The following is a 24,563-nucleotide window of genomic DNA, read 5'->3' as shown; positions in this document are numbered from 1 at the left end:
GGTGGTGGAGAATAATGAGGTCAGGAGCAGGGGCTTTGCAGCTCAGCTCACAACAAGAAGCTCTGATGGGGAACTTGATTGTCACTTAAAGCAAAAATCAGCAGGAGCTCAGTCAAGGGAGAGAAAGGAGACAGAAGAGAAAGAGAAAGCATCCTGGTGCATATGGTGGGGATTCAGCCCCAGGAGTGTTGACTGCTCTACCCCTCCAGGGCACAATCTAATGGCTACAGGACTAGTCAGGCAGGGGTGAACATCAAGATCTCCATCAGCTCACCAGTTCACATGCACAATCCCAACTGGCTTTAATGGGCATGACGAGGCTGCCAATGTTACTGGATGCGGCCTGAAATCCAGCGTCTGTGCAGGGATGGGGCCAGGCAGATTTAGTTCACTGAAAAGTAATTTTGGTGAGAAATGGATTTTCATCCAAAGTGAACATTTTTGTGGAATTATTTCATTTGACAAAATTTTGAGGGTTTGGTTGAAAACCTAGAAACTGAAAATTAAAGGTTTGTGGTTTTTCTTTTTACCTAAAATGTGTTCAAAAAACATAAGAAAAATGTTTTTGATTGTATTGAAAAACTGAAATATTTTTATGGGCAATTTGGACAAAACCAAACCCTTGTCCCTGCACTGAAGATGTCACATTTCCCGTGAAAAATAGTTGCTCTTTTCCTCCCAGGGACACATGGCCCAACCCTCTCCTGCCAGGGGTAACAAAGGCCCAGCTCATTGCTCTTGGATTGATGGCCCCTTGTGCACTTCCTGCCCTGGCTTGGCCTTGTGGCATTTCCATCTTGGCCAGAATGGACTCTGAATACTGCTTGAAGCTTACCTAGCAAAGCATTGGTGAGCACTCCATGTTCTCATGAGATCCCCAGCCTTGATTTCTAGAGGTCAAAGGATTTTATCTGAGGACTTGTCTATATTCAAAAGTTGTACCACTTTAATTATGCTGCTCTGGTCAAAGTGATACAGACCCTCTAGTGTGGAAGCAGTTACCCTGGTTGTAGGAGAAGAGGAATAAGGATAAGGCACCTTTATACCAATATAGCTTGCTTCACACAAGAGGTTGGACCTATATAATAATAAGCAACAGTCAATCCACAGGATCACAGTACACATGTTAAAGGTCTAGTCAGGTGCCTGATGAATCTGCTTATGGCTGACAAACCCAATTTGACAGCAACACAGCTTGTTAACAGTTTCACAGATCCATGTGTTGTCTACAGTGGAGTCCAAGATTACAGCACGCAGCTTTCTTCTTTCTCGCTTTGCTTCCATCCTCTGGATCACAGCCGCTTCATGTTGAGCACCCAGTGCCAGATGTGCCCTCCAGATTGGATGGGATTCTGCATGCTCCTCCCAGCTGTCTACATTGATGTTAAACAACTTCATATCATTTTTGTATATTGTGGTACCACCATAAAAGGTGATTCCACTTTCAAGAGCCGACTCGAATCTTCCTGTACCAAATATTCTTGGGAATACTGTCTCCTCCCATTCTCCGGACATGGCCGAGCCATCACAACCTCCTCTTCTTCATAGTGGTTTCTAAATGTGTGAATCCTGCATGCTCCAGCACTTCTGTGTTTGTGTTTTGTCTTCCCACTTTATTTCCAGAATTTTATGCAGGCATCTCATGAGGAAGCTGTTCAATCTCCTGATGTGCCTAGCATATGGAGTTCATGTTTCTGAAGCATAGAGCAGGGATGACAGCGTACAAGTCTTGTAGATTTTCATCTTCATCTCATTGATAGTTTGCTGTTATTCCATTCACATTTTTGTAATAGCCCAAAATTCTTAGCTGCTTTTCTGATTCTCTTAGTCAGTTCAGTCTGAAGGTCATGATTCCTGCTGATCGTAGAATCTAAGAAGCAAAAGCTGTTGACACCACCAAGAGATTTACCCTCCAGAGTAATGTCAGACATTGGTTCTTCCCTTGGTACATGATCAAAGTTTTCTTGAAAGTGATTGTTAACCTGAAGCTCTTGCATGATGCAGAAAATCTACCCAAGAGATTTGGCAGAGAGGATTCACTGTATAACTGTAAAACAAAAAATCACTCTCCTACTTAGAGCTGGGTCAGAAACAGTTTTCCCATCCTGTGAGAATTCTCAGGATTTCAAAAATGTTTCCTGGCCTGAATTGTGAGAAAAGTCAAAATCTTGAAAAATATTCATGAATTGAAAAGCCAAAAGAAAGTAGCTTAAATTGCAAAACGAAAATTCATTTTGAACTCGAAAATGGAACTTTCTATTTCCTTCCCCATGTAAAGTTATGGTTTCACCAAATCAGCATTTTCTGATAAAAAATGTTTCATTGAAAAATTCCTGCCCTGTAAGATTTGCTGCAGTGGAAGAGCTCCATCCAGTCCAGTAACCCACTGTGGAGAGGTTCCAGCGCAAGGAGGATTGCAGCTGCGGTGTGTGGGTGCCAAGTCAGGACACACCTGAGTGGAGCTGTGACCTGCGTGCTGGGTTGCGATGCCACTCATTGATATTTAGCCCAGCATCCCCTGGAGGGGTGGCTGGGCCCAGTTTCAACAAGTGGTGTTGTGACATCATGCACCAGGTTACAGTGCCACTCAGGTTTTGCACCCACCATCGATTAGTCTCTTCCCTCCCCCCCCCCCCCCCCCCGGCTAAGACCAGATCCCATCCTGGCCTCTGTGGTGTCATTGTGCCAGGGTGGAGGTGACTTGCCTAGCCGAGAGTCCAGCAGTAGGAGCGGGGCTGGGGATACCTGTTCTCACCAGCAGCAGGACTGACGCTTAGTGAGAGCTGGGACCGGAAGTGGACCCCAGCTGCACGCAGGGAAAAGCCCCCCATCCCTGTGGGGAGGACAATGACCACACAGGCCTGGGGCCTCTCTAATCCCCCCACTCCCTCCCCAAGCCCCCATTCCCTCCACACCATTGAATCAGGCAGTTACAAGAGGGAGAGGTAAACCCACAATCTAGCATTGCACAGCTAGGTGCATGGGAGGGGGGTTGTTTGTGCCCCCCAGTACAGGTGTTACATAGGGGTTACTGAACCTTCGTCCTTTTATCCCAGCTGGTGAGCCTTTAGATACTGTCCTAGTGCACTCACACAGCTCCTGCCTAGTGACTGGGCTGGCCCCACTCCCTCTGCAATCAGTGTCAAAGCTGCCACCAAATTAGATGGAGCCAGGGTCCTTCTCTGACCAAAGATGCCACTCAGGTTGCAGGTGTCACGGTATAATGTGAACCTTCCTCCCCACCACCTTCCTGCGTATAGCCCCCAGTGTAGGCACGCAGCATCTGTCCCCCCAGAGAGGTTCTCTTTCATATCAGAGTGAGACTGGCAGGATAATGTCCAAGGCAGTTCGGGCCTGAAGTCTCCATGTCAGCTGCAAGTGTGTCGGCAGTGCTGCTTGACCTCACATGCTGGTTTGGGGTTTCATGCTGTATCCTTCATCCAGCCCCATTCTGCAGAAGTCAAGAGACATATTTGCTCATGGGTAAGTTAATAGTGTGTCCAAGCTGCGCCTTGCTTGCCTGTCATACGGCAGCAAACCCTGCTGAGGTGTCAGCTTGAGTGTTCTGGCACAGGCAGCTTCTCTTTTCTTCAATGTATTCTTTAGCTCGCAGCAGCACCTGCTGTGTGCTAGGTGCTGTACAGACATGCAGAAAAGGCTCAGTTCTCTGCCCCAAAGATCTGGCATTCTAGGGCCCCAATCCTGTGATTGGATCTACCTGCACACGGGTGCAGGGACCCAACTGCAGGACAGGGGCCTAGAAAGGTGTGCGAGTGGAGGAGAGGTACACAACATAGCAGCAAAAGGGTCAGGATGACAGCTGCCACATCTTGTTATTATGGTGTTATGATTAATACACTTGCTATTATTTCATATTTAATTTGTGATTGCTGTCTACGATCTCATATCTTTCATACTATTTTTATTATTGTCTTTTTCAATCCCATGCTGATCTTATTGTTATGGTGGCACCTGGAGTCTCTTATGCACTGGGCTCTAGCACTAGAGACAGTTCCTACTCATAAGAGCTTCCTTAGACAAGACAGAAAACAGGTGGGAGAGGATATAGAGGCAATATGAGCTGTCCAGGACCACAGAGTAGCTCAGTCCCTAAGCTGGGATTAGAATTCGGATCAGCTAGGTCCTCCACTGACGTCTTGCCCTTTGAACCACATTGACTCACTCAAGATTGCAGCTGAGTCACATTTCCCATACAAAACTGTTTTTTGGTGAAAAATGCAGATGCGGCAACACCAAAATGTTTTGTGAATTTGTATAAATTTCACTGACTTGCTCATTTTAATTTTTTTTAAATTCCCAAAACTATGTAATAATCATTTTTCTAAAGAAAACATTTTGATTTTTTTGGTATGAAACAACTTTTCATTTCAAACTTTCCTTTAAAAAATTCAAAATAATTTTTAAAAGCTTGAAATTGAAATGAAACATTTCTTTTTCATCAAAACTAAATGTTTCATTAGCCCTGAAACAACTTTTATCCTGAGTTTTTGATTTGCAGAACATTTTTAATTTTGATCCAAACCGGATCAATTTTTAAAAATATATATTTCAAAATGGCCAGGGAACTCAAAACTCTGTTTGTCACTCTTCTCACGACTCAGCTTGAAACCGTCCCTCCACCTTTTGTTTTCTTGATGCTCAGACATGCTCAGTGACTTTTCTTTTTCAATTTATTTTTGTTGCCCTCCTGCACTTTCAGGTTCCTGCTGGGAACAGAAGTGCAATGGCCTAAAATTCAGCAGCAAAGCCATTTCTTGTTTATTTCCTGGAAGCAGGAAGTTTTATAAAGCAACTGAAAGCGTCTGTTCCCATGATATTTCCAGACCTATCTTGCCAACTCAACTGAAACCATTGTGAAATTCAGTACAATCATGTACTCCATTATTTCATAATTATACAAATGTACAAACAATAAAATGTAGGGAAATTTGCACAATAAACTTTAAATGTATGTAAAAATAATTAAACAGGAAAATAAATTATCTGAACATGTTCAAAAATGAGAACAAAATCCCAGTACTATTTGCAACTAGCCTAATTCCAAAGTCTATATCAGTGCGATTTGAATGTAATTAAAGTTCTCAAGAGTATTTTTCTTACTTTGCCTGTATGTATATTTCTGTTATTGCAATGTAGTTGTAGCTGTCATCCCACGATATGAGAGAGACAAGGTGGGTAAAGAAGAGCTCTGTATGGCTCAAAAGTTTGTCTCTCTCACTAACAGAATAAATAAATAAAAGTATTACCTCACCCACCTTGTCTCTCCCATGTCTGGTATTGTTGATAGAACTATTTCTTCATCGGTTTGTGTGTGTATGGTGAAATCGACGTTTACGAACATTCATCAATAAAAACCTAATTCTTCCAAGTCTACAAAATGACTTCTATGTTTGATGGAATGAAATATAGTAATACTAACACTCAGCTCTTATCTAGGGCTTTCACCTATATACCTGAATGTGCCTCACAAAGGAGATCAGCATCATTATTTGTGTCGCCCCCTCTCCTGTTCACTGACCCAGTATGAGGTCATTTAAGATGGCGGAAGCCTGCCTGGGAGCTCTGGGAGACAGGCCCTGAGGCTCCTTTGTGTGCTCTGCATTGTGTGTCAGTGTGTGTTCACCTCAGACCAGACCCACTCAAACAAACCACCAGGAACAAGGCTTTACTCTGTAAAGAACATAGAACAGGATTACAATCCAGCAGCTGCCTCTCTGCTTGCCTGCTACCTGCTCCCAGCTCAGGCAGTGCTGAGACCTCCTGCTGGGGGCGGGGCAGAGGGTACATCCTGGCAGGAACCAGGAAGTTCTCCCAACATGCCACGGTTTGTAGTCCACACTTGGAGTTCCCAGGGCTGCTGTTGAAGCACACAGGACCTTGGTCTACATTTGTATAAGGGGAAACTGAGGCACAGGGTCATCCAGTAGGATAGCTGAGATTAGAACATAGGTCTTCCATATCCCACACTAGCGCACTATCCACTAGGTCAAAACAGCTGCTTCTGTGCATGGTGTAAGAGCAGTGAGCATATAAAATGCAGCATTGCTAATTCTGAACATGCAAAGATCATGAGTCAGCTTCCCCTCCTACAAGTCATATATTTGGCTTAAATAATGAGATTTTAAAAATAACACCTCTTGGGATTTTTATCGGCCTTTGGCTTTTGAGACTTTAGGAATTAGATTTTCCAACCTTTCCCTGCAATCATGAGACCAGAAACTTCCTTTTCTAAAAACGTGAAAACTGAGCTTCTAATCCAGTTTTTGCTGAAGGCTGGCGCAGCACTTTGGACACTAGTTTAGGAGTGGGGAAATCCAGCTTCAGTTCCCTGTCTTAATGCATGCTTTTTGTGTGACCTTACACAAATCATTCAGCCTCTCAATGTCTCTGTTTCAAAGCTGGGCTTTTGGCCCCTGCCGGCTGCTGAAGCAACTCAGCAGTGGGAATCCACAGCACAGAGCAGCATCAAGCGCAGGGCAGTGCTACCATGCATGCTTGTGTTTTAATGCATTCAGGAATTCTTTCCATTCTCACTCTGCTGCTGCTATTTAAAAGGGGCCTCATTAAGGGGTGTGTGTGTGTGTGTTTACAAAGTGATGATTCATTCATCTGAGTAGTTTTATAACTATTGACTGGACATTGGTGGTTTTGCTGCATGTGGTAACCTCGGAAGCCAACCAGCTGAAGTCTCTTCAGTACCAATCCGTGTCCTCCATCATGCAGTCAGGCCGCTCACTTAGTCTGCCCAAAGCTGTCAAAATTAAGAGGCCCTTGGAGGGAAATCCTCTGACCAGAGTCTTCCCTGTATATAGTGGCTTTATTGTGACATTGTCAGCCCAGGGAACAGGAGAAACTTAATGTACATCTCAGCTGTCATGGCATGAGTGCATGAGACACAGGCCAGTGTCTGCTGTGGGATGTGTGGATGATACATAGGCCAGTGAGTACTATGGGATGTGTGGGGGGACCCATAGGCCAGTATGTGCTATGGGATGTGGGGGAACCCACAGGTCAATGTGTACTATGGGACATGGGTGGGGAACACACAGGTTAATGTGTGCTATGGAATGGGGGTTGGGGACCCAAAGGTCAATGTGTGCTACTGGATGTGGTGGGGAACACATGGGCCAGTGTGTGCTAAGGGATCTTTTGGGGAATCCACAGGCCAGTGTGTGCTATGGGATCTGGGGGGACCCATAGGTCAGAATGTGCTATGGGATGTGGTGGGGACCCATAGGTCAATGTGTTCTATGGAATGTTCTTGGGACCCACAGATCAATGTACGCTATGGGATGTGCAGGGGACCCAGAGACGAGTATGTGCTGTGGGATGTGGGCGGGGGGAGGACCCACAGGACATTGTGGGCTATTGAATGTAATGGGGGATCCATAGGTCAGTGTGTGCTATGGGATGTGGGAGGGACCAATGGGCCAGTGTCTGCTATGGGATGTGAGGGGGACCCATATGTCAGTATGTGCTACGTGACGTGGGGGCAACAAAGAAGTTAATGTGTTCTATGGGATGTGGGGCAGACCCATAGGATGGTATGTGCTATGGGATGTATTGTCAGACCCACAATCAGAGTGTGCTATGGGGTGTTGCGGGGACACACAGGTCTATGTGTACTCTGGGATGTGGAGATGGGGGCGGGACCATTAGACCAGTGTGTGCTATGGGATGGGGGGGACCCATAGGTCAATGTCTGCTATGGGATATGGGGGGGTCCCACAGGCCAATATGTGCTATGCAATTTGGGGGGGACCCATAGATCAGTGTGTACCATGGGATGTGTGGGGACCCACAGATTAATGTGTTCTATGTGATGTGGGGAGGAATCATAGACCAGTTTTTTGCCAAGGGATGTGTGCAGGACCCATAGGCCAGTGTTTGCTATGGGATGTGGGATGGAAAGATTAACAGAATTAAATCGGAGACTAAGATTTACGATTTCAAAAGGGCTAACTTTAATAAATTAAGGGGACTAGTTAGGGAAGTGGATTGGACTAACATATTTATGGATCTAAAGGCAGAAGGCGCCTGGGATTATTTCAAGTTGAAGTTGCAGGAGCTGTCGGAGGCCTGTATCCCGAGAAAAGGAAAATGGTTCGTAGGCAGGAGATTTAGACCGCGCTGGATGAGCAAGCATCTCAGAGGGGTGATTAAGAAAAAACAGAAAGCGTACAGGGAGTGGAAGATGGGAGGGATCAGCAAAGAAACCTACCTTATTGAGGTCAGAGCATGTAGAGATGGAGTGAGAAAAGCCAAAAGCCGTGTAGAGTTGGACCTTGCAAGGGGAATTAAAACCAATAGTAAGAGCTTTTATAGCCATATAAATAGGAAGAAAACAAAGAAAGAAGAAGTGGGACCGCTTAAGACTGTAGATGGAGTGGAGATTAAGGATAATCTAGGCATGGCACAATATCTAAATTAATATTTTGCATCGGTATTTAATAAGGCTAATGAAGGGCTGAGGAATAGTGGAAGTGAGACGGATGGGAATAAAGGAGTGGGGGTTGACATTACTGTATCCAAGATAGAAGCCAAACTCAAACAGCTTAACGGGACTAAATCGGGAGGACCGGATGATCTTCATCCAAGAATATTAAAGGAACTGGCGCGAGAAATTGCAAGCCCATTAGCGATAATTTTTAATGAATCTGTAAACTTGGGGGTGGTACCGTTTGACTGGAGAATAGCTAATGTGGTTCCTATTTTCAAGAAGGGGAAAAAAAGTGACCTGGGTAACTACAGGCCTGTTAGTTTGACATCTGTAGTATGCAAGGTCTTGGAAAAAAATTTGAAGGAGAAAGTAGTTAAGGACCTTGAGGTCAATGCCAATTGGGACAAATTACAACACGGTTTTACGAAAGGTAGATTGTGCCAAACCAACCTGATCTCCTTCTTTGAGAAAGTAACAGATTTTTTAGATAAAGGAAATGCAGTGGATCTAATATACCTTGATTTCAGTAAAGCATTTGATACGGTACCACATGAGGAATTATTGGTTACATTGGAAAAGATGGGGATCGATATGAAAATCCAGAGGTGGATAAAGAACTGGTTAAAGGGGAGACTGCAGCGGGTCGTACTAAAAGGTGAACTGTCAGGATGGAGGGAGGTTACCAGTGGAGTTCCTCAAGGTTCAGTTTTCGGTCCGATTTTATTTAATCTATTCATTACTGACCTCGGAACCAAATGTAGGAGTGGGCTGATAAAGTTTGCGGATGACACAAAGTTGGGAGGTATTGCCAATTCAGAGAAGGATCGGGATATCCTGCAGGGAGATTTGGATGACCTTGTAAACTGGAGTAATAGTAATAGGATGAAATTTAATAGTGAGAAGTGTAAGGTTATGCATTTAGGGATGACTAACAAGAATTTTAGTTATAAGCTGGGGACGCATCAGTTGGAAGTAACAGAAGAGGAGAAGGACCTCGGAGTCCTGGTTGATCGCAGGATGACTATGAGTCGGCAGTGTGACTTTGCACTAATGTTTTCAGGCACCCCAGATGGACAGAACAGGCGTACCACTACATTGACACAGATGATGCTCGCCCAATTAGAGCCCCACCCTACCGGATGGCTCCTCAAACTAAAACCGCAATAGAAATGGAGATCCAGGACATGTTACAGATGGATGTAATCCATCCCTCTGAGAGTGCATGGGCCTCTCCAGTGGTTCTGGTTCCCAAACCAGATGGGGAAATCCATTTTTTTGTGGACTACCATAAGCTAAATGCTGTAACTCGCCCAGAGAACTATCCAGTGCCATGCACCGATGAGCTATTGGAAAAACTGGGACATGCCCAGTTCATCTCCACCTTTGACTTTACTAAGGGGTACTGGCAAGTGCCGCTAGATGACCCAGCCAAGGAAAGATCCACCTTCATCACCAAAGTAGGGCTGTATGAATTTAATGTGCTCCCTTTCGGACTGCAAAATGCACCTGCCACCTTCCAGAGACTGGTAGATAATCTTCTGGCTGAATTTGGGGAATTTGCAGTAGCCTATCTTGACGATGTGGCCAAATTCTCAGATTCATGGGCAGAAAACCTGGAACACCTCCAAGCTGTCTTCCAGCACATAAGGGAGGCAGGATTAACCATTAAGGCCAAGAAGTGTCAAATAGGCCTAAACAGGGTAATGTTCCTTGGACACCAGATGGGTCAAGGAACTAACAACCTCCTACAGGCTAAAGTAAATGCTATCCAAAATTGGCTTGTCCCTAAGTCAAAGAAGCAGGTCCAATCCTTCTTGGGCTTGGCCGGGTATTGCAGACAATTTGTACCACACTACAGCCAAATTGCCACCCCCTGACAGACCTAACCAGGAAAAAACAACCAAATGCAGTTCATTGGACTGAGAAGTGTCAGAAAGCCTTTAACCAGATTAAGGTGTCCCTCACATCTGACCCTGTACTAAGGACCCAGGACTTTGACCAACCTTTTGTCGTAACCACAGATGCATACAACCATGGTGTAGGAGCAGTTTTAATGCAGTAAGGACCAGATCAACAATTCCATCCTGTCGTGTTTCTCAGCAAAAACTTTCTGAGAGGGAAAGCCACTGGCCAGTCTCAAAAAAAGAATGTTACGCCATTGTGTATGCTCTGGAGAAGCTACGCCCATATATTTGGGGATGGCGTTTCCACCTGCAGATTGATCATGCTGCACTGAGGTGGCTTCATACAGTCAAAGAAACTAACAAAAAACTTCTGTGGAGTTTAGCTCTTCAAGACTTTGATTTTGAAATACAACACATTTCAGGAGCCTCTAATAAAGTGGCTGATGCTCTCTCCTGGGAAGGTTTCCCAGAGTCAGCCAGGTAAAATGTCCCTCTATTCTAAGTCATTGTAGTCCTTGAAATGTGAAAAATACTGTTTAGTTCTTCAAGTAATTAGTAGTAAAATTAGAGCTGCATGTATCTTATTAACTCTCTTAAATTTCCAGGAAGAAATCCAGCCAGTGTGGACCCGACTTGAACCAGGCTGGCCGACACCATCTATGAGTTGGGGGGCGCGTGATAAATGAAGGGCGGGGGGGAACTCCCTTTTTTGGATACTGAGCCAGCCAGTTAGCTATAAAATTCCTGTTAGCAGCTGTTCTCTACTTGCTTTACCTATAAAGCGTTAAGGAAAGGAGTGGGCACCTGACCAAAAGAGTCAATGGGAGGGCTAGAGCCTGTTTAAAATCAGGGAAATCTTTCCCTTTGTCTGTCTGTTGTTGTTCTCCGGAGATGGAGACGCAGAGCAGGAACAGGGATGAACTGTGCTGTAGGAAGCTTTAAGCCAGGTATGAAAAACCATGAGATCATACCTAGAGACTACTTATTTGAAATCCCCAGATATGTAAGTAGATCAGAGAATGTCTAGGAAGATGCGATTAGGTTTATCACTTTTTTGTTCCTTATTGGCTTGTGGACTCCTCTGCGCTAACCCCCAAATGCTTTTGTTTTGCTTGTAACCATTAAGCTGGACCTCAAGAAAACCATTCTTGATGCTTAATTATTATATTTGCTCTTTTTAAATCTAGCAATAACCTAAGTTCCAGATGTATTTTCTTTCTTTTTGTTTTTAATAAAATTTACCTTTTTTAAGAACAGAATTGGGGTTTTTGTGTTCTAAGTGGTTTGTGCATATGTTGTTTAATTAGCTGGTAGCAACAGCTGATTTCCTTTGTTTTTCTTTCTCAGCTCTTCCGTGTGTGTGTGTGTGTGTGTGTGTGTGTGTGTGTGTGTGAGAGAGAGAGAGAGAGAGAGAGAGAGAGAGAAAGGGCTTGAGGCTACCCCACTAGGAGGAATTCCCAAGTGTGCCAAAGGAGTTTTTTGCACTTGGGTGTTGGCTGCATCTACCCATCCAAGGTCAGAGAGAAGCTGTGACCTTGTGAGTTTAATATCAGCCTGGAGTGGCCAGTATTAATGTTTAGAATCCTTGCAGGCCCCCACCTTCTGCATTCGAAGTGCCAGAGTGGGGAATCAGCCTTGACAGGGTCTGTTGCATTCAAATATTTGGACTGTTCCAATCTGGCATCCATGGAAGCCAGAGGGGCAAAATCTGTCAAATTAAGCTTCATTTTGCTGTGGCTCATTTTGAAGATGGCTAATGGCTCAAGCTGCTTTCAGGACATGGGATACTGAAAGCGGAGTTTTCTTAGTGCTCTTAATTTTTTCAAATGCTGCTTTGATTAGAAAACCACTTAATGTGGAGAGCAGGCATTTTGCAGCTGCTTGGGGGCTCCAAGGGGATGCTTGCATTTATGTGCTTGTAAAAATATGTCTGTAGAGGGCTGGATGGGAGATCTAGCTGCTTTCAGCTTGTTTTGCATGTGAGAGCAGCTCAGGGCTCAGGACTGCGACATCAGAGTGTAGTGTTGGTGATGCATCACAGGGTGATGCAAGGAAAAGACCTTTTTAGTGGCGTGTTTGACATACCCCTCTGTATGCATCTCATAACAGTATGGGCACTTCTGAAGTACTTTTGTGATCTCAAAGACAAAAATGCTTCCAAACCTGGTGTCCTGGTCATCTTCTGGCAGTGGAGGAGGAGGATTACAGTAGCCACTAGAGGCCCTACATGTGATGGGAACCACTGTGCTAGGTGGTGTACATACATGCAGTCAGATACAGTCCCTGCTCCAAAGAGCTCACAATCTAAATAGACAAAACTGACAAAGGCTGGGAGGAAAAAAGCATCAGGGGAGAGATGGGATCCCCAGAGGCCTTACAGGAAAAAGTTACATGCTCTGTTTGTTCAGCTGAATCCCCGCCATGTCACGCGGTGTCTGCCAGCCACATGCCAGCTCTCCAGGGGACCTGTAACGGGACCCCATCTGTTCAACAGTTGCAAAAAAGGCTAATATCCTTCCAGGGTGTATATAGGGCTGGATTTACACCTTGGGTGCCCGTAGGCTCTGGGGCTCAGGACCCCCCACCACCTGTGGCAGCCAGGAGCTCTTAACCCTACCCTACCCCGCCACTTTTAACTTTTAGACACCCCACCACCCACAGACCCCCCACTACTCAGCACCCCCCACAGCCCCACCACAACTTCCAGTGCCCCACACAGACTGCCCACTGCCCAGCACCCCCTGCACGGCCGCACCACCATTTCCCAGTGCCCCACACAGACCCCACAATGCCCAGTGTCCCAACACACACAGACCTTCCTCACCCCTCACTGTTCAGTGCCCCCCACAAACCTCCCACTGCCCAGGGCCACCCACCCCCTCACTGCCCAGAGCCTCCCCACAAACCGCCCCAGAGACCCACTCTCCCAAGCACTGCCCCCTGGCTGCACTTACCGGCCCTGCTGGGAGGTGACTCCAACTGCCGGCCTGAGCGCGGAGCGCTCCAGCAAGGCTGCGTGGGGCCATCTCCCCCTCAGCTGGCTTTGCTTCCTGCCAGGACTGGGGAGCGGCAAAATTTGAATTTTTAGGCACCCCTATAATACCTGCATCCATAGGCACATGCCTACTGTGCCTAATGGGTGTATGAACAGGAGTGGGGAAAGGAAGATACAGGAGGTCATTTTCCCGCTCTGCTCGGTACTGGAGAGGCCTCAGCTGGAGCATTGTGTCCAATTCTGAGTACCGCCTTAAGGAAATATGTGGACAAATGGAAGAGAGTCCAGAGCAGAGCAACTAAAATGAACAAAAGTTTAGGAAACCTGCCCTATGTGGAAAGGTTAAAAAAACTGGGCGTGTTTAGTCTTGAAAATAAAAAGACTGAGGGGGAACCTGATAACTGTCTTCAAATGTGTTTGGTGTTGTTATAAAGAGGACAGTGATCAATTGTTCCCCATGTCAGGTGGGGCAAGAAGTAATGGGCTTACTCTGCAGCAAGGGAGAGTTAGGTTAGACATTAGGTAAACCTTTCTAACTCAAAGGTGAGTTAAGCTCTGGAACAGGCTCCCAAGGGAGGTTGTGAAATCCCTGTCATTGGAGGTTTGAGAATAGGTTGGACAAACACCTGTCGAGGTGGTCTAGGTTTACTTGGACCTGCCTCAGCGCAGGGGGCTGGACTGGGTGACCTCTTGAGGTCCCTTTCATCCCCACATTTCTATGATTCAGGCCCTCTATTTTATGTTCTGTCCCAGTGAGTGCTCCTCCAGCAGCCCAGCACCCCTAGCATCATTCTGGGGCTTTGTGTCAATCCAGTATTGTCTCAGAGGCAGAAGGAGAGTCCTGCTTACTAACAACATATTTCCAGTTCCAACAGAAACAGGTTTGACACGCCCAGGGCTGCTTGTGGGCATTCACTGAGCACCTGATTGTCTGTTGTATTTGTCAATGTGGTCACGGCAGCACTGGTATCTGACTCACTGCTTTGTCAGGTGCTTAGAGACACATGCAGTATTGGAGGTGGCTATAGAAAACCAAACTCTATTCTTCAATCTTCATCTGAGCCCCGGATTCATAGGGAAAGAGAATCTGAAACACTGAAGCCCACCAGAGCATTTGTCTGCCCAGAGTATTTACCTGACCTCACTCCATATACAGTGACTTGTGAGTACCAGTCAGGGTTCTCTAGCTAGAAGGAACTGTTCAGACCTGGCTGAATAATTGATGGAGGAAAGGAGATGGGGCTCGTATGACCACAGGGCAGAGCTACCCCTGAATGTAATGATCCTGCATTCTTCTCATACGCCAGAGCAAACAGCCCAGCTCCCCGCCCTGCTCAGAGCATCTGCAAAGGACACACCTGTTGTTTTTCTCCTACTCTTAACTTTTAGACACTCTGCCACCCACAGACCCCCCCACTACCCAGCACCCCCCACACAGCCCCACCACAACTATGTATGTATCTATGTTTGTGTGTCATGTCCTCTAGTGGCTGGCCCATGCAGGATAATTGACCTACTATTGCTAACAGATTCTCCTTTAGCTCATTTGGTGTAGTAAAGACTTTGTTGGGGGAGCAGTGTTCTAGTCCCAGCACCCAAGCCCATGTGATTTCTCTGGTAGTTGAGTATCTCCTTTGAAGCCCATGAAACTGTTCCTGCACCGCATCGCTGGAACGACTATAGGCTCCGCTAAATGTCATGACAGCCTAGTTGGCTCCTGCCTCCTAATTGCTGACTTGAAAGCTGGGCGTACACACTCCTCTCACGAAAGGATGCCCCCCTCATGTCGCCCAGAACACAATGGTGCGATGGTGCTCCTAAACAGGATGAGAACTGTGCAATGCAAATGTGGCTATCGGGGACTGCCAGATGCAGAGGGATTCATAAAACAAACAGCTCCATGGCAGCATTAATGGAAAACACAAACCCTCTCCCCTCCTCCTCCTCTTTATTTCTAGGAAGAAATTGTCTTGAATTTAATTAGGCTGAGGATAACAGGGGGGAGGGGGAAAGGGCCTTTGTATTCCGTGGCTGGGAAGAATATTGCTTTTTTTAAGCGCAAGGAGCTTAAACAGCACTAACAAAGCTAAGGGGATGGAAATCAGGCCATCATAGCCGACTGCTTCTGCTTTCCCCGCTCCCTCCTGGCAGCACAGCCAGCCAGGAGCTCATGCTTAGAAGCCAGATCTGCAGATTAATGAGGTGGGCTGCAGGTGGGGAGCGGCGTGTGCGGTTTTAGGTTTGTTTTTCATTATGGCCACTGGAGCTGTAAACTTCCCTTCTCCCTCCCACCAAGGCTCTGTATCACGCAGAGATGTGTGCCTTGTGGATCTCAGAGCGCTTTGCACACCGTGAGCCCCGCGACTCCTCTGCGAGGTTGGGCTGTACCGCTGTCCCCCATTTTTACAGCTAGGGAAACTGTGGCAAGGAGGGGAGAAACAACTTCCCTAGGACAGTGCAGAGAGGCAGACCTGGCAGAGGCACCCTGAATTCTTGCAGGGCCATAGATGCTCTGGAGCTCAGGGAAGATTTCTGTCATCCATCCCCCCACAAAATGTTGGTGTCAAGTGGTCCAGCAGTGGCCAGTTGTTCCCTGAGATTGGCACTTGGCTGCAGGACTCTGAGAAGGGGGAGATGTACCTGAGCTCAGGGGACTCATTGGGCTGCAAAGGGAGAGGCCCACTCTCATTGGATCAGCAGATGCTCCATTCTGCTCCTTGTTCCCATCTCTCCCAGCTGCTTCACCCGAGTGGGTGGGGCCAGCCCTTCTTGCAAGAGCCCTGCCAAGCTGGTGTCATCCCTACTCTGACTGCATTGCGGGCTCCAGCCATGAGCAGCCCTTACCTCACCTCTGGGAGCCTCTCAGAACCACAGCAGAGATGCTGGCTGGGCTGGGAGCTTGTGGAATGCTCATCCTCAGGATGAAGCTGCAGAGGAGCAGGGAACCATTTGGCCTGTCCAGCCAGCAAGGAGCATCCAAGGCTGATTGCAGGGAGTGGGGATTGGGAGCTGCTGACAAGCACAGAGGGAAGGGCAATCCCCCCACCCTCCAATTCTAATCAGCGCTGCCCTGGGCTCCACCCCCACCAGATTGCAGTTCTCTGGTCCAGGAGAGGTCTTAGACCATCTCTGTGTTCTGTGTTTGTACAGCCCCTAGCACCATAGGTGGCGAGTTAAATGGGCCCGTGGTGCCCGTGTTCCACCAATATTCAGGAACGTGGACCCGGCTCCACCAATGTTTGGGCTTATATTTAATCAGATCCATCCCATCCATAGGGGTGCTGGGCAGTGAGGGGTCTTTGTGGGGCACTGGGAAGTTGTGGTGGGGCTGTGTGTGGGGTGCTGGGAGTGGGGAGGTCTGTGGGTAGCGGGGTGTCTAAAAGTTAAAAATAGGAGAAAAACAGCACTGCTTTGGGGGGCCTCATGCTTCGGGGGGATATGGGGTCCAGGGCAGCCTCGGGGGGTTAGCAGGAGGCCTGGCACTGGCAGCAGCAAGAAACGTGGCCCCAGCCTACCCCACTCCACCTCTTTCTGCCCCTGCTCCACCCACGCCCCCACGCCACCCTTCCCCCAAGCCTTGCCTCTTCCCACCCCTGCTCCACCTCCATTCTACCCCTTCTCCCAAACCCCTGCCCTGTCTCTTTCTGACTTCCGCCCCCTCCCCCTAGCCATGCCAGGAGCCAGCGGAGCGGAGTGGGGCAGGCTGGGGCCGGGTCGCTCGCTGCTGCCGGCACCAGTGACCCTACTAACTCCCCAGGCCACCCTGGACCCTGCGTCCCCCTGAAGTGCGGGGCCCCCCGAAGCACAGGGCTTGAGTCAGTTGCCCTGGTCCATCCTATGGACAGGACAGCTCTGCTTGGACCTGTTCTGGGTACCACCAAAAATTATACAAACCTGGCGCCCATGCCTAGCACAATGTGATCCTGGCTATGACTGGGGCTCCTAGGTGCTATAGTAATACAAGTACTAAAAAATAGTAAGAGGAAGATGTCCAGCATTCTGTAGCTCTGGCTCCCTGGTTCAATGAGTATGGCTGTGTGCAGGATCAGTACAGGCTGTGCTACTTGGGCCCCATTATGGAAAGGGTACGGCGAGTGCCTACAGCCACAATGGGTGCACAGATGGTGGATATTATCCTAGAAGCATTAGAAATGGTGTAGTGACCTTATGACAGGAGAGCAATGGACTGTGATGAACCACAATGGTACATGGAGGTATAAATAGGAATAATGGGGTGAAATCAAACAAATGAAAATTACCTAACAGTGAGATCCATTACTCACTAAAGGGAAGGGGTGAAAATCCACTTGCTTGAACCATTTAGTTGGAGCAGGGTGTGATGGGCTGGGTCACAGAGACTCCCTTGCAACTGCCAAATGATGTGCTGGGACTATCTCTGAGCCTGTTTTCCCTGCCAGCTTGGGACTTCAGTACCCTGCCTTGTTGAGCCAGACATGCTAGCCTGCTACAAATACAGACCCAGGTCTGAACCACGTCCCCCAAAAACTGCAGGCTTGACTGAAAACAGCTTAAGGAGTGCTCCTGTCTCCCGCACCCAGATACCCAGTTCCCACTGGGATCCAAACCCCAAATAAATCCGTTTTACTCTGTATAAAGCTTACACAGGGTAAACTCATAAATTGTTCACCCTCTATAACACTGATAGAGAGATATGCACAGCTGTTTGCTCCCCCAAGTATTAACTATGTACTCTGGGTCAATTAATAAGCAAAAAGTGATTTTATTAAATATAAAAAATATGATTTAAGTGGTTCCAAGTAGTAACAGACAGAACAAATTGAATTACCAAGCAAAATAAAACATAGACATGCAAGTCTAAGCCTAATACAGTAGGAAACTAAATGTACGTAAATCTCACCCTCAGAGATTTTCCAATAAGCTTCTTTGACAGACTAGACTCCTTCCTAGCCTGGGTCCAGCAAGCACTCATACCCCCGTAGTTACTGTCCTTTGTTCCAGTTTCTTTCAGGCATCTCTTTGGGGTGGAGAGGCTATCTTCTGAGCCAGCTGAAGACAAAATGGAGGGGTTTCTAGGGCCTTATATAGTTTTTCTCTGTGTAACATGACAGCCACAAGATGGGGTCTTTAGCCACCTGGGAGAACAGCTAGCAACGGAAGGAAGTCCAAGCTGGTGTCATCATCATTGATGGGGTCATCATCCTTCTTGGTTGTGGATGCAGCATAGTGTGTGCAAATATGTAGACTTGTACACCACACAGTCACACAGTCATAGATATTGCAAGAGTTGATTTATTAACCTCCCTCTCCAACAACCAGGGTTGTGGAGCTGAGCTGGGAAATCATGTGGACTTAAGTTGGAGGCTGGTGGAAGTGCAGCAGCATCAGACTAATGTTTGCAAATTGCTGACAAACTTGATTTTGTCTGCAGTCTGACAATGCTACTTAAAGCCATTGATCTATTTCACTGGCAGCAGCAGCTCTTCCAAAATTTATAAGTTGCACTCCTAAAGTTGCAAAATATGTTATTATACTGCCTGCTGGCTTCAGTTGCTAGATGATTCCAGGGGTTAGGTTGCTGTGTCTTATGTGCAAATCTAGGTGTCCGGGCACCATTTTGCTAGAAGCCCTAAATAAATGGAAGACTTCTCAGCTGACTAAAGCTCTCCCAGACTAAGCGTGTGCAAAGACAGTTCTGAATCTCAGGTGATTATATTTTCAGCAGCATACACTCCTTTCTGGCGGGGGCATGGATGCCTCAGGGTACTGTGCCTTTTACTTCAACATCACAGGGCAGAATACAGAAATGATTGAAAATTGTTAGCATCTGATGGCTCCTTGGTTGCCTATATGAAAAGCATTGTTGGATTGCTATGTGACTGGGGGTTCCCTAAATCAAGGGACCACGGCTTGACAGAGTGGTCCATAGCTTGGAGCTGTATTGGTCATGTCTGTGCTGCATGGGCATCCACACTGCACAATCATAACTTCACAAAGTCCTGTCCCAGCATGCACTGGGCTTGGAATAAATCCACGACAGGAATCTGTGCTGTGGAGGGAGAATGGATTCTTCTTTCACTGTCTTGAGATGCTGGTCAGGAATCTGATGGGGATGCTACTGAAGACAGCAGTGGTCTAAGCCCCATCCATCAGAATCAGCATGGCCTGCCTCCCCAGCTGTCTGTCCAGGCAGGGAGGCCAGGGATGGAATGAGCCATGGAGGCTGAACTCCCCTCTCACCCTTAGAGGCAGAGCCTGAGAAGTCAGCTGAGATAATTCCCTGCGAGTCCTGAGGGTCCAGCCAAGCCACAAGCAAGAGTCTAACTAGGAGACCCCAAGGCAGGTACTCTCTCCAGTCTGTTCAGCATTGCTACCATGTCGGGGATACTCCCAGCTGCTTGGTAGTTCTGACAGACTGCTCTTGCTCCTGCTCCTGCTCCTGCCATGGCCACTCACTCGGCTGTCCTAGCTCTGAGGCACTTTGGTGGGCCCATGTCGATGTGTCCGCACTGCTGCCCTGCCTGTACTTGCTTGATGGCTACCCAGGAGGAAGCATGGGCTAGTGGGGTGGGATGAAGAAGATGGGGGTTCTCTTTTTGGCTCCACCACCTCTGATTCTTTTTCCACCACTGTCTATTTAAATGGTAAACTCTTCAGGGCACAGGCTATGTCTGACTGGCCTCCACGCTGGGTGGAACCTAATAGGGTTACTGTTGTACACACAATGATAGTAGGCCTCTGTCTCTAGCGCTGTTAGCCCTTCACCAGCACTAAGCCATATTCATTCCAAGGTGTCCCCAGCCGTGAAATGGGGATTCAGATCCTGCCCTCCTTTATGATGGACTTGGAATCGACTGAAGGAAAGCATGAGACAAAAGCTAGGGATCATTATCATGTTTTTAAAATCCCAAATATAAAATACATATTAAGAAACAAGGCATGTATACTGTCTCCAGCCAAGCCTCATTATCAAATGCATGCAGCATTGTTGGGTATCTACATAGATCTAACCATATCCTCCTGTCCCAGCATGTACTGAGCCTTCTGCAAAATCCAGGATGGGTTCTTTGGGACTAGCTCTCCTTTGGTTGTCACAGACCACTAACCAAACCGGAGGTTCAGCAGGAGGAATTTCAGGGACATCAATGGCCCTTTTCTCTCCTGTCCACGAGACATGTCCCTAGAGGTCCCATCCTCTTGGACCCCCATTGATTTCAGTGAGAGGAGGGGTCAGGCCATTATGTCATGCTGAGAGAAATGGAGCTATTTTATGTGAAGTGAGCTGAGGGTCTTCACTGGAGAAGCTCATTACCTCACCAGAAGGGGCCCTTGTCTGTGTATTAAAGAAAGGCCTTACTTCAGTTCTGAGTATCAGATATGGATTATTCCGCAACTGAAATTTGGCCAATAGCTGTGGAAGGTGGTACATTTGGACTAGGGTTGCTAACTGTCTAATCAAACAAACCCAAATACCCTTGCCCCACCCCCTGCCCTGCCCCTTCTCCGAGGCTCCACCCCCATGCACTCCATCTCCCCTCCCTCTGTTGCTCACTCTCTCCCACCCTCACTCATTTTCACGAGGCTGGGGCAGGGATTTGGGGTGTGGGCTCTGGGCTGGGGGGTGGGGCCGAGGGGATCGGAATGTGGGAGGGGGATCCAGGCTGAGCCTGGGGCAGGGAGTTGGGGTGTGGTGTGCGGGCTCTGGGAGTTCGTTTGAGTATGGGAGGGGCACAGGGCTGGGGTAGGGAGTTGAGGTTCAGGAGGGGATCAGGGCTGGGGCAAGGGGTTGGGGTGTATGCAGGATGGGGTGCAGTCTCTGGCCAGGCAGCGCTTACCTCGGGCAGCTCCCAGGAAGAAGCCGGCATGTCCAGCTCCTAGGCTCAGGGGCGGCCAAGTGGCTCCGCACACTGCCCCTGCCTGCAGGCACCACTCACTCAGCTCCCATTGTCCACGGTTCCCAGCCAATGGGAGTTGCGGAGTCGGCACTCAGGGCAGGGGCAGCGTGCGGAGACCCCTGGATGCCACTGTGCCTAGGAGCCAGACATGCCAGCCACTTCCAGGAGCCGCGCAGAGCCAGGGCAGGTAGACAGCCTGCCTTAGCCCCGTTGAACTGCTGGACTTTTAGTGGCCTAAAATCTCCCAGATTGGCTTCAGTAGCCTCCACTAGATCAAGCCCAATTCCAAGAGTCTCCTGGTCAATCTGGGAGTGTTGGCAACCCTATGTGGGACTGATGGAGGAAGGAAGAGATGTACCATTAGAGGTACTCAGCACCTCCCAGGAGCCTTCCCCGACCCACCCCCACTTGAACATCTTCATGTGGCAGGCAAGGCTGACACTTACCAGTGAACCATGTCTGAGCTGCAGAACTGGGCATCAGAGCCCAGCTGCCCTGCACCCTCTCCTTGCCCCTGCTGAAGGCAGTAGGGACATGGCCTTGACAGCAGAGAGGATGGGGTAGAGCTGAAGGGGGGGAGAAGGGTTTTCAGAAAGGAACCAAATCAACACAAAAAAACCCACTGAAATGTCAGCTTCATCGCAGCCTTTCCCAGCCAAAGGGCTGTAGCAGGAGCCCTCCATTGGCTGGCATGCACATGGAAATGCCTTCGTGGGATTTTCCCTGTGGAGACACAGAGATTTACTGAGCCCCAACCACCATGGTCCAGATCATCTTTGTGTTGAGGGTCCTTTGTGCCAGCCTTTGGGCTCATTTCCTTTTTGCCTGGCCCTTTCTGGGACAGGCTCGGATGTGTTGTATGTTAGACCCCCTCATGCTCACAAAGGGTATGTCTACACTGCAATCATGGTGTAGTATTAATCTCACTAGTTTGGGTCCCAGAGTACTCCTGGCTAGTCCTGTGGGTAATTGGGATTGGGGAGGGCTTGTGCAGCCGAGTTGCTTCACTGCTCTGGGACCCGAGCTAGCTAGATTGAAACTAGCTCAGGTACCTCTGCATGAGCTGCAATCACACTGCAGTCTAGACATACCCTTTGATGCCCCTGGACTGTCTGACACCACCGTATAAGCATCACAGCTCCATGTTGGGGATTCAAGCTCAGCCTCTTGGGCACAGATCCCTGACCCAATCCGCTTCCCCAGCCCTGAAAACAGTGCTGCAGGGTGTTAAGGAGATACTGGAAGAAAGTGAACTGCCCTGTCGATACCATCCTGCACAGTGACACCATGGCAATTGGCATGTTTCAAATACAGAGAGAGAGAGAGAGAGCATGCCGTACTGTGGTACAATCCTGCCTTCTGCCCACTGCTGTCTATGGTAATGCTGCTCTGTAGAGATGTTGCCTGGAAAGCTTCTGTCTGGAGATGTGAATGCTGTGGCCCGCTGCCAGCCCAACTCCCAGCCCAGCTGTGATTGCTCCTCAGCAGAAATTAATCCCCTGTCAGATGATCAGCTTGGCAGCCCTGTTTGATGGAGATGGATTCTGTCAACAAAATGGATGGTGATGGAGTTATCTCTAATCTTTTTTTTTTTAAGCAACTGAAGGGAAGAAGATAAATTTTGTTCCAATTTTGCCTCACAGAATCCCTCTCTCTTCCCTTCCCACTGCCTCCCTTGCATCTCCGTCACTTTGAGACCTGGAGGAGTGGTTGGTGAGTGCTAGTATCTTAGAAAGATCGCCACTGTAACATTGTGAACAATCACCAGGTGGCGCTATTGCAGATGAAAATTTAGTTCTATTTATCTGAATGCATGGGAATTAGATCTTGGAGAAATGCTTATTGCCAGTACCAGGCAATTTGAGTAGATTAACTCTGATTTACACTTCCTCTCTTTCTCTGTCTCTCTGATTTGTTTTTTTAGGTGTAGACGTTGCCTTCAGGACTATAATTGCACTAACAAGCAAAAAAACCAAACAAACAACACAGCACCAATATATTATATCCTCTGTATTCTGGGACTCTGGGAACAATGTAAGTATAAGCTGTTTTCACTCAAGGAATCCAACCCAGGTTTTGCATCAGACCCAGGTCATAGTGCTGGGAGATGTGTGGTGAGACTTAGTCAATTCCAGACAGGCCACTGTCTACGCTGGTTGAATTTCTACTTTATCTTAATGGATTCTTCATATTAGTCTTAAACTCCTGATGATCTGGGTCATGGCAATGAATGACTTGTTCTTCTAATTCTCAGAGAATGCTATTTTGAGTGCATGGGGAATAACTCATGGCAGGCTTCGAAGAGAGTATGGTTAGGGTTTGTGATGGGGTGGATAAGAATCCATACGAGGCCACACAAGACCCCTGTGCCTAACTTAGGACATGGCTTCCCTGTCACTTCAAGTGAAAGCCTAAATAGCTTTAAGCCATAATGGCATATGTGTTGGAACTTCAGTTAGCCAATCAGATTGCTTCATTGGTCCTGCCAGTTCATTAGAATTTATTTTGATTGGTTTCTGCAACCAACCCATATCACACCAGCCCTGCCATGATCTGCTGCAGCAGCAGAAGGAAGATAAAGCCTTGTGTTCTTTTAGTTGTCAAGAAAATGGGTTAGAAGAGCAGTAAAAATGGGGTTACTGGAACTTGCCAGCTAAAATTAATGACCCTCAGCTATGTGTCAAGCCATCAGCTCTCCCAGGCACTGACAAAATGCCCTGAGTTTGGCTCATTACTGCTTGGACCAGTAAACAATTTTGCAGATCGAAGGGGGATTCTACCTGCACCTGGTTTTCATTTTGAGGGCTGATGAAAGTTGTTGGATGGACAGTCCTGGGGAGCACATCGACTGACCAGAGATTGATCATAACATGCTCCCTCCGTACACTGACCCACTAAAATATCAGGGTAGGAAGGGACCTCAGGAGGTCATCTAGTCCAACCCTCTGCTCAAAGCAGGGCCAATCCCCAACTAAATCATTCCAGCCAGGGCTTTGTCAAGCCTGACTGTAAAAACCTCTAAGGAAGGAGATTCCACCACCTCTTTAAGTAACCCATTCCAGTGCTTCACCACCCTCCTAGTGAAAACGTTTTTCCTAATATCCAACCTAACCCTCCCCCATTGCAGCTTGAGACCATTACTCCTTGTTCTGTCACTTGGTACCACTGAGAATAGTCTGGATCCATCTTCTTTGGAACCCCCTTTCATGTAGTTAAAAGCAGCTATCAAATCCCCCCTCATTCTTCTCTTCTGCAGACTAAACAAACCCAGTTCCCTCAGCCTCTCATCATAAGTCATGTGCTCTAGCCCCCTAATAATTTTTGTTGCC

Source organism: Trachemys scripta, chromosome 10, assembly GCF_013100865.1.
Source record: "Trachemys scripta elegans isolate TJP31775 chromosome 10, CAS_Tse_1.0, whole genome shotgun sequence".
NCBI classification, from domain to species: domain Eukaryota; kingdom Metazoa; phylum Chordata; order Testudines; family Emydidae; genus Trachemys; species Trachemys scripta.
The sequence above is the reverse complement of the archived record's forward strand: the minus strand, read 5'-3'. Positions refer to the sequence as shown.